We start from the raw sequence: 13,627 nt of genomic DNA, 5'->3' as shown, positions 1-13,627 counted from the left end.
TGACCTGAGCCAAAATCAAGAGTCTGAAGCTTAACTGACTGGGTGTCCCAGATGCCCCTCAACCAATGAATTTTTTATGTCATACATAGTACTTTTCAGTTCTCGATTGTCCTTTTATTTCTTTTTATCATGTATATTTCTCTGTTTAAATTTCCTATTTTTTTAATTTACTGCAAGTATATATGCTTTTGCTTCATAAAGGGTAGTTACAATGGCTGTTATAAAATCCTGATTGGCTCATTCTAACATTTATATAACCTAGTGTTTAGTCTCAGCTGATTTTCTTTTTTCTTGAGAACACATTCTATTTTCCTGAATTTTTGTCTGTCAGATAATTTTGGATTACATTTTGAATGTTGTGAATATTAAGTTATGGGAACTGAGTTCTACTGTTTTTCCTCCAAAGAGTATTATTTCTTTTACTTTAGTGGGAAACCCAGCTACAAACTGGGCAATGATTCCAATACTTACTTAAATTTTCTTTAACTGAGCTACTATGATGTTGTGCTCATGGATGTGGTTCAGGGGTCAACCAAAGATGTAAGCAGACAGAATCTGAGTATCTCCTGTACATCTATTTTATCTTCCCCAAGATTTTCACTATTTTTCATTTTCCCCTGGCTTCAGACTTCTGATTCCCCCAAAGCAAGGTATCACTGGTGGGCTAACATCTGAAAAATGAGAACTCACTTTGCACAATTCCTTCTCTGTGTGTTGATTCACTAAAAGAATCTGCATGCTTCTGTTTGCTATAAAGTGCTTTTCTGTAGCTCTTTTTTTTGTGTTATGCCCAAAGTTTATGGAAATTTTTGACTTCAGGAAGGCTAGTCTAAGATGTTATTCAGCCATTACCAGAAACAAGTCCTTCATATCAAAAAAAAAAATACTACTGTTTATCTAGAAGGTGAATTTATTCAGGCTGTTAGCTCTGTATGCTTCTTCCACGTAATTAAGTCAGATTGATTCTATAAGACTAACTAGAAATTCGGTCCTCAATTGAGCTTTTCCACCCCTCCCCTTCTTCTCTCTTCCCTCTCTCCTGTATGCTTACTGAAGTTTTACACAGTTCTTGGCATCAAACATATTAACTTCTTTTTAATTAACAATACAGAATACCTAAATTTCAGACATTTACCAGGAATCTCTAGCTTCAACAGTTTCTTCCTGAACTCATATTAAATACAAACTTGAATATTTGAATGCCATATTCTCATACCTGTTCATTCCTATTAAGTTCAGGAGGATAGTGTGACACAGTGGTAAGTTAATTGGTTTTGGAATCAGAAGACACAGTTTCAAGTTTAAAGTGTTTTGACTTGGATCTAGTAATTTTACCACTGAGGTTGAGGTTTTCCATCTTGAAATAAGTGTACTAAAAATCACTATTTCATCAAGCTGATGTAATTGACATTACCATTTACTTTGTTGCTCCAGCTCAAAAATAAAAAATCATTTTACATTTTCTCTCACGTTCCACAGCCAATCAGTTTCTAAGCTTTTTAATGCACTACTTTTAATTTCTTGTTGTAGTTTTTGCTATGTAGTTCAGACACCTGCATCTCTCCTGGGTACTATTGCAATAATTTCATAACTAGCTTCCCTGACTCTGGTTTTACTTCTGCTTCCCAACCCACTACCCATCCTACTTTGGACAGACTTTTCTAAAAGGCACCACTGGCCTTGCCTGAGGGTCAGATCCAAACTTCATTGTCTAAAATGCAAGTCCCCTCATTATCTGACCCTACTTACACACAAGCTCATTTTTGCTATTCCCTTATATATCTCCTATGCTCCAGCTAACCTGAGCTGCTTGCCTTTAATAATATATTTTGCACTCAAGTGAGCTCATGCCTTTGCATATGTTGTTTCTCTGCTTGGAATGTCCTTCTCTGGAAACTCTTTTTGTATAGTGCACAAAGTCATCATATTGTTTAGATATGATCTTACCTCAGAGATACTGTATAGGTAGAGAGGGACCATGTCTTTTGTTCTTTTGATCCTTCAATGATGAGGTAATGGGTACAGGTAGGCACTCAAAGGATTGGTGAGTGAGAATTCATTTACTTAATAACAAAGCAATCTTGACCTATTTAAGAACTAAATTCATAGTATACTATAAATGTCATTTTGGGTTTATATAACTGCTCTTATAAATTTTTTAAATTTTTAAATAATTACAAAAAAGAATTTTAGAACCTTTGATAAAGAACATTACCTGGATACACAGTTTAAAGTCATTAAAATCTGGGAAATGAGCAAATGCAGAATCTAAGTCATGCATAATAAAGTAGCATTGGCTCTCAAAAGAATAGCATATTTTTGGTAGTACAGTATAGTATCATTGCTTTATGAACACATTTGGGGCTAATATATACCCATTCTAAACATTATTTTTAAAAAGTGGGCTTATGTTCTTTAATTATGGCTTTAATGTATTTTAAGTAAGACATATTTTTAAGAAATGTCTTTCAAGAACATCTGAGCAAATTCTTATGCCTTTATGTTCAATTATTGGCTGAAGTTAGAGATAGTCAGTAATCATGCCTCCAAAATTGCTATTAGTGAATCAAATTGACCACATTCATTCATTCGTTCATTTGTTTCACTATGTATAGAGCACTATAATGCAGCAGGCATACTTCTAGGTGTTTGGTACAGAACAGTGAACAAAACAGACTAAGTATCTGATTTCATGGAATTTACCTTCTGGTGAGGAGAAGCAAACAACAGACAATAAATATAATCAGGTTATAATAAGAACACTGAAGCAAATATAAGTTAAGGAGACAGGGTGAATGAGGAGGAGAATGCTGTTTTAGATATTCCGTGAAGACATTTTTTGAAAGTGACATCTGAGAAGAGTTCTATATGAAAGAGTGACTCATATAGCCATCAGAAAGAGAGAGTACAGGGAAGAAGGATTGGAAAGTGCAAAGGTCCTGGAGTGAGAAATTGTTTAGTATTCTGTAAATAAGTTAGGAGACACAAAAGATCTAGAAATAATGGTAACACAAGATAGGATAAACTGCACAATTGCATTATGGGAAGTACACATCAGTTGTATTTAGAGCTAGAGAAAATAATTTCTGGCTGAGGGAATATTTGAGGTAGTATTTTTGAGTTTTCAGTAGGTAGGGATGGTGATTTGGTAGCCCAAGAGAAGAAATTTTGAGAATTGTCCTTGGAGACCAATGAGTTATATCTTTTAGGGAAAAAACAGAGATGCGGTAGAAAAGTAATGGGAGAGAAAGCCGACTAAAGATGTATGGAACTGAGAGTATGTTGGCTTTGGATCCTGGGATAAGAAGTGTGCATTTCATGTGATGGGAATTACAGATTCATTAAGGATTTTCAAAAATGGTTTGACTCAGGGGGCATCTGGGTGGCTCAATCTGTTAAGCATCCTGACTCCTGATTTGGGCTCAGGTCATGATCCCACAGTTGGTGAGGTCCAGGGGCTCTGTGCTGAGAGCACAGACCCTGCTGGGCATCCTCTCTCTCTCCTACTCTCCCTCTCTCCCTGCTCATTCCCTACTTGCATGCTCTCTCTCAAAATAAATAAATGGTTTGACTTGGTAAAGGCTAGATTAAAAACAGATCAATTGGCCATGCTGTACAAAGTGCATGGGATGGAGAGGAGGTTTGTGGACAGACTGGAGTTGAAGACCAGGTGGATTGTGGCCAAAGAGATACTATATATACTATAGACTATGCTGGTACTCCGAGAAGTTAGGTCTGTCTTTTCTGTATGAATAACATGTATGTCTTTTGTCTAGGTTATAACAAAATACTGCCAGGAAGCTATGCAGGTGGTACACTTGGCAAATGCCATAACTTGACAGATTATTCAGCTCTGTTTTTTCTTTCTTTAAAAGCTGAAATATGAACTTTTCACTGCCCCTATGAAATCGTTCTCAGTATATTATTTATATTTAACCCATTTTAAGTAATATACATATGATTTATGAGGAATGTTGCAGTAAAATTTCATCTAAGCATGATATGATGTTAATACTTTTCCTTCTGAAGCCCCTTGGAAAAGAAAAAAAAGCGGGGGGGGGGGGTATTAATCTCCTGCTGTGAGTCTTTGGGATTTTCCAAAGAATGAGTAGTACTCGTGCTTTCTTTTTTTTACATGCCATTTAATTATATATATGTAATTACCGAGGGGAAAAGATTTTCCCACTTAATAACTTTCTGGACTGAAAGCAAACTGAGTCTATATACCACTGTACTGAGTATTTGAAAATACACTATAATATTTACCTTCAAGCCTAATTTCCTTTGCCAATATTTTCTTTTTTATTTCTGGGAAAGGAAATTTTACCATCACAACAATTAGGGAATAAACGTATACTTACAAAGTCGATTTCACTATTCCTTTAGTGATATTTTCTGCCATTCTCACTCAAGAGAGATTGGCTCTTCTGAGCCAATATTTTCAGAAAATGCTAATACTTTACATATGTGTCATGTTAAGATCTCCTTCCCAATCTACAGATGAGCAGATGCATTTGGGCAAATTTCACAAGGTTTTTATTTGCATTTGACCTTACAGAGAGTTCCAGAATTCATTCCAAACAGTGTCTGACCTGGTTTAAGGCAGCAAACTTGAGCACAGTTAATGTCACAATCTAGAAGATCACATGATTGGCAATGTGAATTGAATTCAACTTCCTACGTTTTATTGATGCCTTCATCACCTATTCATGTGTTTAATGTTTTCTTTTCTATCTCATTTAACACATTTAGTATGATCCCTTACACTGAAATTAGTTAATAGAAGACAGATATTGTACCATAAGAAAAAGAGAAGGCAGGAAGGGTCTAGCAATTACTCTCTAATCACTAATGGCTTCCATGCAACCAAATGTCATGATCAGTTTTTAACCCTAACCCCAAATGTCACTACATATACTGGTGTTTGAACCCGAAGAGGAAAGATATAGCATAGATACCAAAAATAAAGTGAACGCTGAAAAATTACTTACTCATGTGCCAAGTGCTTTACATGCATTATTTTGGATAATCCTCACAACATTCATACAAAGTAGGTACTGTTATTATCTCCATTTTGCAGAGGTGGAATTTGAGGTTTAGGGAGATTAAGTAACATGAACCAGGCAATAACAAATTAAGTGCAGATCCAGGATTCAAACTCAGGCAATTTGTTACCAGAGTCCCAACTCTTAACTACATACCAACAAAAGAAGAAAAACATAAGAGAAACAAAACTTCTTGCTTTCATTCTTTTTTTTTTTTTCTTTCATCAAATGGTATAGGATAGGTTTATTTTCCTCAGGGGGTTTGATGGGGAAAGTGGGAAAAATGGGTAAGAAGAGTGTGGCTCATTTGCCTGTATTTACAGATTGTGATAAATGCTGTTTGTAAGGTAATTCTATTTTGTTAAAATTCTTGGGCTTTTTGTAAGACTAACTAATAAAAATGAGATAGTAGTGCCCAGTTGATAAAGTACAGCTGTGAAAAGAATAATGAAAAAACACAATAGAACCTATTTAAAATTAATCTCATACTATAAATACCAAATATTAGAAATAAAAAAAAACATTCAGTCATTATTACCATTAGGGTTCTAATATTAACATCATCTGATGCATTTAGGAAGTGGTCCCAGAGCCTTGAGTTAAAAGAAAGTATACAAAACTTCATCTCTGTAAAGTACAATAGATAGCTTTATCACATTATCCTTATTCCTCTTTTAAAAGTTTGATTTTGCAGTTTTGATAATGATGTCCTCTATCAGCCTACCTCAATTGTGTAGTCTCGTGAAAGCTGAAAGGATTCACTTATGTACTTTTACTGGTATTGGAATAGATCGTTATTTCTAATTTTTCCTAGAAAATTCCAGTGAATTTTAGAAATTTCAGAGAATTTTCACAGGATTTAGAATTTAGACACACTTGGGCAAGGCAGATCTTTCACCAAGAAAATCAGATGCATGTTTTAGTTGAATGAAATTTCACTTTCATGGGAGCAATACTGAGATCTACTATTTGTCAACACATCGCCTAAAAGTTACTTTAAAAGAAAAAAAGAAAAAAATGACAAGATAGACTAAATTCTAAAACTGTCAGAAAAATGTGAAACCAAATTCCTTCTAAGAAGATGGAAGGATATATTTAAGATGATTTTTTAAAAGATCGCATATTCTAGAAACTTAGGTTTCTTATTTAGTGTTATTAATTAATTAATGAGTAATACTTCTGGACAACTGCAATCTAAATGTTGGTTATTTTAAAGTTCCTTTCTTGGCAGCGAGAAAGAATGAAATCATGCCATTTGCAGTGGATGGAACTAGAAGGTATTATGCTGAGTGAAATAAATCAGTCAGAGAAAGACAGAGACTGTATGTTTTCACTCATACGTGGATCTTGAGAAACTTAACAGAAGACCATGGGGGAAGGGAAGGGGAAAAAATAGTTACAGAGAGGAGAGGGGCAAACCATAAGAGACTCTTAAACACAGAGAACAAAATGAGGGCGAATGAGGGGTGGGGGAGAGGGGAAAGTGGGTGATGGGCATTGAGGAGGGCACCTGTTGGGAGGAGCAATGGGTGTTGTATGTAGGCGATGAACCACGGGAACCTACCCCCAAACCAAGAGCACACTTTACACACTGTATGTTAGTCAATTTGACAATAAATTATATTTACAAACTAAAAAAAGTTCCTTTCTTTTATCTAAATTTTACAGATGAAAACATACTCATTAAATCTCATTAAAACACGAGTTTGAGAAATTTGAGGCAAGCACTTAATAAGACAAAAACACCACTTTTCTACACTGAGTGTCACAATTTCTTCTAGCGATTTCCCACTGGTGGATTTATTTGTTTGAATTATGACACATTGCAATTGATTAATTTAATGCTTCTGTTGTCAGGGCCCTGTCCCACAATTCACTTTCATTCAAAAATTCACACAGAGAAGCTGATCAGAGGTGGGTAAACGATGTGGTATAGTTAGTCACACCCGTCACAAAAGCCAACACGGGTTAGCTATGATGAATTTTTAAATATCACCTATCCAGTGGCAGAAGATGTGGGAGCAGCCGGGGGGGGGGGGGGCAGAGGCCCAAGGCAGTGGCATTTATCTACACTATTCCCACAAATGGGGCTACAACAGACGCTACAATTCGGAGCTTACTCTGCCTCTGGCTGGTGGAAACAAAAAGAGGGGGAATTTGGTAGCAAGAGCTCTACCACAGGGACGAAAACTGAAGAGGCACGCTAGGAGGCTCTTGCCTCTAACTCTGCGCGTTCAGTTACCAAGACGAAAACGCCTGGAAGGGAGCACAATGACGCCGAGAACACAGAAACTCCTCGAGTCCGAGGCCTCGCGGCTCGGCGGCCGGGCCCCTTCACTCACACGCTCCTCCGAGTGGTTCGGTGAACGTCACACGTGACGCCCGGAGGCCTTAACCCCTCCTGCCGCCTTCCGCGCTGCGGGCGGAGGAGGCTTGCTCTCTGCGGGAGGAGGAAGGGGGGAGGGCGGAACTTGTAAAGGGAGGGACCACCACTAGCATAACGTTAGCTACCGCCGGACCCGCACCCCCGAAAGCCCACCCCACTGCGATCGCTGCTCGGGCCCGGGGGGAGGGAGGGGACGCGTAGGGGAGGGGATGCTGAGCAATAAACCGGGAGAAGAAGGGGTGGCGGAGGGGGGGAGTCCTGGTTCTGAGGGGGCAGGACGGGGTCTGAAAGATGGGTCTAGCTTAATTCAGACTCCTGCACCCGGCAACGCCACGGGGGGGTGGGGAGAAGAAACTGGGGGGGGGGGAGCGTTGTGCTGTGTGTGTGTGTGTGCGCGTGTGTGTGCGCGTGTCTACAGGTAGCAGCGGCGGCGGCGGCGGCGGCGGCGGGGACCGGAGCAGGGGACGATCTGCAGCCACCTCCCCGCCTGTGATTTTCGGAGGCGATTGCTCACTTAGCTGGCGGATCTTTACCCTCAGGAGATCTTCTCATCCTCTCCATTTCCACGCGTCTTAGGCGTCTTCCAGTTGCAAGTGTGTGTTTTGGGTATTTTATTAAATTTTTTTCTTCTCCCTGTAAATCTTCTCGGGAATTCTGCATATTGAAGCAGGTGGCTCCTGATAAATCTTTGGATATATTTGGCTTGCCAAGTTTTTCTCTTCCCGGTCCCCTCCCTCTCCAGAGGCATCTGTGGTGCTTTTCTTTTTGGATTTATATGCAGAAAACGTATATATGTTTATATACCGACCGCATAATATGTAAATACATATATGCGTGCCCAAGCGCTTGGTTTTCGTCTCTCTTCCCGACAAAGCGGAATGTTTCGGAGCCGATGGATAACGAGAACAGTATTAACATTCTTTTGAGCCTGTTTTTAAAAAAGGGGAGGGAGCGTGAAGAATTGTTTAACATTCGGCCATTGTTTGGCTGCACACTAAGCATCACGAAGTATTTATGGTTGCAGATCAGGTGCAAACGGGGCTTAGAGAGAAAGGTAAGGGAGCTTCCTGCGTCCGCCGACCTCAGGCGTTTATCTTAATCCCGGGGATTGCCGAGAACTTCCTACTTCCCTGCCTCTTTCTCCTCTTCCCCACCTTCCACCAACCCTGCCCTGCTCACTCTCTTAGGTACGCTTAACCCTTTTTCAGTTCCGATGGATTGGGGAGAGGGGGTGCTGAAGGTTTAATCGTCTGTTAGAGTTTAAATGCTTCTCTCTCTCTTTTCCCAGCCGAGTAACCGAGTTTCTCAATCCCCCTTTAGCTGTTTCAGGAAACCCATTTTGTCTTTTTGAAAAAGAACGCTACCTAGATAGCTGTTTTAAGCATCTCATGGTGCCAACCCCTCACCTCTTTCCTCTGACGAAAATAAAAGCAATAAAAAAAATAATGAACTTTAATGAACTGGGTGGTTTCTTTAGCACTGGGGTTCATGGAACCTCCCAAACGCTTATTTTCATTTAAAAACAAACCCATACCTCAGGGGGAGTCCACAGTGGAGGAAATTCAGCTTCCGTTTTTACATTAAGCCAATTCATTTTACTTGGAGGGTCATTTACCAGAGTTGAGCGAGATGGAGCGGAGTCTAGTGTAGGAAAAACTACACGATACTAAATTCCTTTTTCAGATCCACCCTTGACACCATGACCAGTCCCTGTTTAACTCCCTGCCCAGGGGACGCATTTTCAGACTCGACCTCTGGGGAGAGGTGGAAACTTGCCCTTCTGTGTTTCTTCTCTCCCTTCAGCCTCCTTCCCCCTCCGCTCACCCCCGCTCGCCCCGGCAGTTTGCAAATTGCCCGTTTTGCCCACCCCAGTCAGTGGGTGTTTTCTGCTCTTCTCCTCTCCTGCCCCCCTCTGTCCTCTCTTCATTGGCGCTTTCGGAGCAGATGCATCTTGGCTCTTCTTGGGCTCACTCTCCCGCCTCTGCCCGCCCCGCCACCCCCAGCCCCTGCCCCGGCCCCCGCGCTCCCCACCTGCCCCAGCTCTCCTCGCTCCTCCTCCCCGCCTCCCCGCGGCGCCTTGACCCTTCAATCCCGAGTACCGGCCGGCGGGTGGGGGGCGTCGTGTCGTGCGCCGACGACCCGGCGGCCGACGCCGCGCGGAGCTGGTGTGAGGAGACACCGCAGGAAAGGCGAGCCGTAGTCGGCGGACGCGAGGCCGGGAGAGCCCGTCCGAGCCGGAGGGAACCGAGAAAAGGGAGAGGGCGAGTGTGAGGCGCGCACGCTTCCCGAGCTCGTGCGGACGAGTGCAGTCGCCTCCAACGCCTTAGAGCGGCGCCCCAGTCACTGCAGCTTTTCAGCCTAGAGCTGTGCCCAGGGACCACAGAGACCAAGAGCCAGGAAATCGGCCGAGAGGTACTAAAGAAATAAGGAAAAAAATACGAAAGAGCGGGGAGGGTTTGCTGGCGAGATACGGAGGCTGAACAGATGGAGGAACAATGCCGCCTCCAAAAGAAATCCCTCGCCCAGAAGCCCTGGCGGAGGGCGGCGGAGCTGCCTTCAGCCCCCTGCTCTCCCCAGGCCTCGGGCTAGTTCAGGGGGTGGTTCCGCCTCTTAGTTTGACAGGGATAAGAAAGTTGCTCTTCCCCGCATTTCCTGAGAAGAGCTTTTCGGATCTGCGTGGTGCAAGTCAAGATGTCACTCCCTAGATCCCCCCGCGACGAGCAGCTAATAGATTATGCATATTGGGCAATAAAGTCCCCCAGGAAGACAAGGGAGTCCAAACATTTCAAACGTTCTCCCCTGGCTCCTGACCGTCCAGCACAGTGCTTTGTGAGTAGAAATGAAAAACCACCTGCAGTGAATTTAAAATTATTTTAGGTTGAGATTTTGAGTTGGGAATAATTTATTCCAGAGGAGGTTGTTAGCGTGTTATAGAGATGAGGGAAATCATGTGTCTAACATTCGATTCATTTGTGATTATTCTAAATTATGGGCAGTCGGCCTCCACAAAGGTATTATACTATTTCTTTTTCATTTCCAGGGCCATAGTGATACATGTAGGATTTAGGAAACATGAATTCAAATAGCAAACCCTGTATCTGTTACTCTGCATTTTATAGGTACTTAATATTCTCATTTTTCTTTTTCTTATAGTGAAACTACAGTAGACTATTTTCGCTTAAATAAATTCTTATGCTGTGTATGAAAATTACAGGGTCCTAATGCATTTCTCCAAAATTAATTTTGCTTAATTACAAATAAGAACATAGATATAAAAATATCACTAAGGAAAGGTGTGGGTACGTGTGTTTGAGTGTAAAAGCTATAAAATGTCTCGGCATTTCAATCAGCCATTGCAACCTAGCAGAACACCAGCTTTTTAAATGAGCTCAGAAGCAATGGCCATGCACACATTTAAGATATTAAATGTTAAGTACAAAAACATTAAGTTTACTGTGCCCTTGGCAGAGAATGAATTTAAGGCTACCTGCACTGCTGAGTGATTGAATGATTTACAGAGAAAGTGGAAGTTAATCATTACTCAGGCCTTCTGATTACATGGTTTGATTAAAATAAGTAACTGTTTTCTGTAAGCCTGCTATTCTACAGTTAGTCTTTCCAATCCTCTTAACATAAGCAGAAATTGAAGGAGTCAATCTTTTAGCAGACTATCCTAGAGTTCCTGCAGTGTGGGGGTAAAGAAAAGCCTTCTTCAGTTCCCCTTCTTTTCACAGTCTCCCTTCCTTCACCCCCAGAGTACTTTCTGTCAGTCTTGTCTCTATTCCCATGGTGTCATTTCATTTGTGAAAATTTTCTTATGTGTCTAGGTATAACATTTTCAAATAAAAATGTGTGACTTGTTTTGAAATTGACATTGGAATATACACTCATGGAAGGTAGGCAGAGAACTCCATTTGCTGCACATAGAGTGCATGAAGGCTTGGTGATTCTTTGCAGGGCTGAGTGAGTTCCCTGACTTCCTAAAGCCTCTTCCAACTCTGAACTTTTCATATTTTTTTCCACTTTTATTATTTTCACATGACTATCCAGTGACAGGATCTACATCTTCCTTCAAATTTCCTTAAATTAGTTAGGATTTTTTAAAATAGGATAATTAAATAGCTGTAACTAGAGACTACAGATACAAATCTAAGCTCTCTGAGTTAAAAATTTTTTTTTGTTTCCATATAAGTTTTAATGTTATTGACAGCTTTGGGATAATATTAATGCAGATTTAGGTATGCTTGACAAGTGCCTCTCTGGGTTGCCATGTGTTGAAACAAATAATTTTGAGTATTTTTAGCAAAGCATAGTAATCCTTTTTTAAAATTTTTATACAAAGGAATTACTTTATGAATTACCTAACATGCCAGTTTGTAGTTTTTGTAAGCAAAACACAATTGGAATTAACAGTAAGATTTGAAACCACAGCAGTTCAACAGTACAATTTTGCCACATTTTAAAGTATTTTGAAGTGAAGTTTGAAGCCAGAATGTAAGTAGGAAGATATGATTCCTCAGTTATATTTTAATTATTTGTAAATGGAATCACCCAAGTTCAGTTCATCAAACTTATTTTTTTTCCTAGAATGCAGGTCTGGTCTTGCAGATCTCTTGTTAACAATGGCCAATGTTCCTTATAGCATGGATGCTAATGTCCAGAATGCAGATGGCTTTTAATTCTTTGCACAATTTACTCCCCAACTTTACTTTTTAGGTTAAAATACCTTCCACCTAGAACTCCTCCCCACTTTTCTCTTTCCATTCACAAGACTGTAACTTGTTACATTCCCCAATACCACCCCATTTTATGCCTCTGTACCTGACTTATACTAATATTTCTCCATGGACTACTTTCCCACATCCCCTACCTGCCACACACACACACACACACACACACACACACACACCCCAAATGTAGGATAGGAGAACATTTTGTTTCCTTAGAGTGGCCTTTCCTCCACCATCCTGCTTCATTCCTGGATTCCGACATGAGCTCCCACAACACGTTTTTTATACCAGGAGTAGCCTGCCTTTTACACTTCCTGATGTTTGGCTTCCTCAGTTGATAGCAAGTTCCCATAGGTGAAAAACCATACTTGATTTATCATTTTATTCAGAATGCTTAGACCCATGTATGAACATGAAATAAATAATTTGAAATTGATTGAAATTGTATTGATTTATTGAAAAATGATTGAAATGATTGAAAACTGTATTCTTTAGAAATCCATTTGGCTATGAGGTAACAGAAAACTTGGCTAGCAGCAAATAAGGGTTTCTTTATTTCATATAATAAAAACTCAAGAAGACAGTTGTTTAAACATTTGGTGAAAGAATTAAACTTCTTTTATAATCTTGGTATTTTTCTTCTCATGGTCATAAGATTGCTGCTGTGCTTCTGGCATCATGTCTGCTTTCTAGGCCCAAAGAAAGATAACGACAATACTCTAGGATTTTTCAACTGGCACTATTGTCATTTTGGGCCAGATAAACCTTTGTCTTCATTGGGGGGGAAATTAGGATGTTTAGCAGTGTCTCTGGCTTCTACTCACTGGATGCCAGTGGCACACCCTACCCATCCAGTTTTGACAACCAAGAGTTATTTCAGACATTGCCAAATGCCCTTAGAGGTAGAATTGTCCTGGATTGGCAATGATTGCCCAAAGTCAGAGGAAGGTAATTCCCGGTTACTACTTCCTCTTTTTCTTTGCATTGTAGTGGTAGTGAGGATCCATTTGGTTTTTGCTTAATAAATGGTAGTGGACTCTTTATGTGATTGCTTAAGAAAGGAGGGAAGGAGGGACAAAGGGAGAGAGGGAGGAAGGAAGGAAGGAAAGAAAAAAAAGAAAAAAAGAAAAGGAAATGAAAGGAAAGAAAAGAAAAGAGGAAAAAGGGGGAGAAGAAAAGGCCAAATGAAACTTCTCCTTGGGCAGTTTGTCTTTTTTTTTGTGATGCGGACATTCTTCCTGTTGACTTCCATTCTCATATCACTGCCAGAACTGTGTCAAATGGCTACTTCTAGGTACATGAGAGGTCAGAAACAATATTTTTAGTGTGGCATACCAGTACCTCAGAGAAAATCAGAATCTGAAAAAAGAAAGGGAAATGGATTTGTAGTTGGAAACTAGAAGTGTTTACCACTATGACAGGATAAATGAATATGGAAAATTCATCTAAATATTTTAAAAGGAGAA

General features: G+C 40.2%; 1 protein-coding gene across 2 annotated transcripts in view; it reads left to right on the top strand.

Moving 5' to 3' along the window:
* The first annotated feature begins 7,836 nt into the window (after positions 1 to 7,836).
* NLGN1 (neuroligin 1) overlaps positions 7,837 to 13,627 on the top strand; it is an 824,073-nt gene continuing 818,282 nt past the window's right edge. Inside the window, exon 1 of one of the 2 annotated variants that reach the window (XM_027061411.2) lies at positions 7,837 to 8,485. The gene's annotated coding sequence lies outside the window, so the exon portion shown is untranslated. Of the gene's footprint in view, positions 8,486 to 9,408; positions 9,844 to 13,627 lie in introns of those variants that run through there. The other variant, XM_027061412.2, reaches the window with a different exon arrangement.

This window comes from Acinonyx jubatus, chromosome C2, assembly GCF_027475565.1.
Source record: "Acinonyx jubatus isolate Ajub_Pintada_27869175 chromosome C2, VMU_Ajub_asm_v1.0, whole genome shotgun sequence".
NCBI lineage: Eukaryota > Metazoa > Chordata > Mammalia > Carnivora > Felidae > Acinonyx > Acinonyx jubatus.
This window is presented reverse-complemented; position numbering and strand designations above follow the sequence as displayed.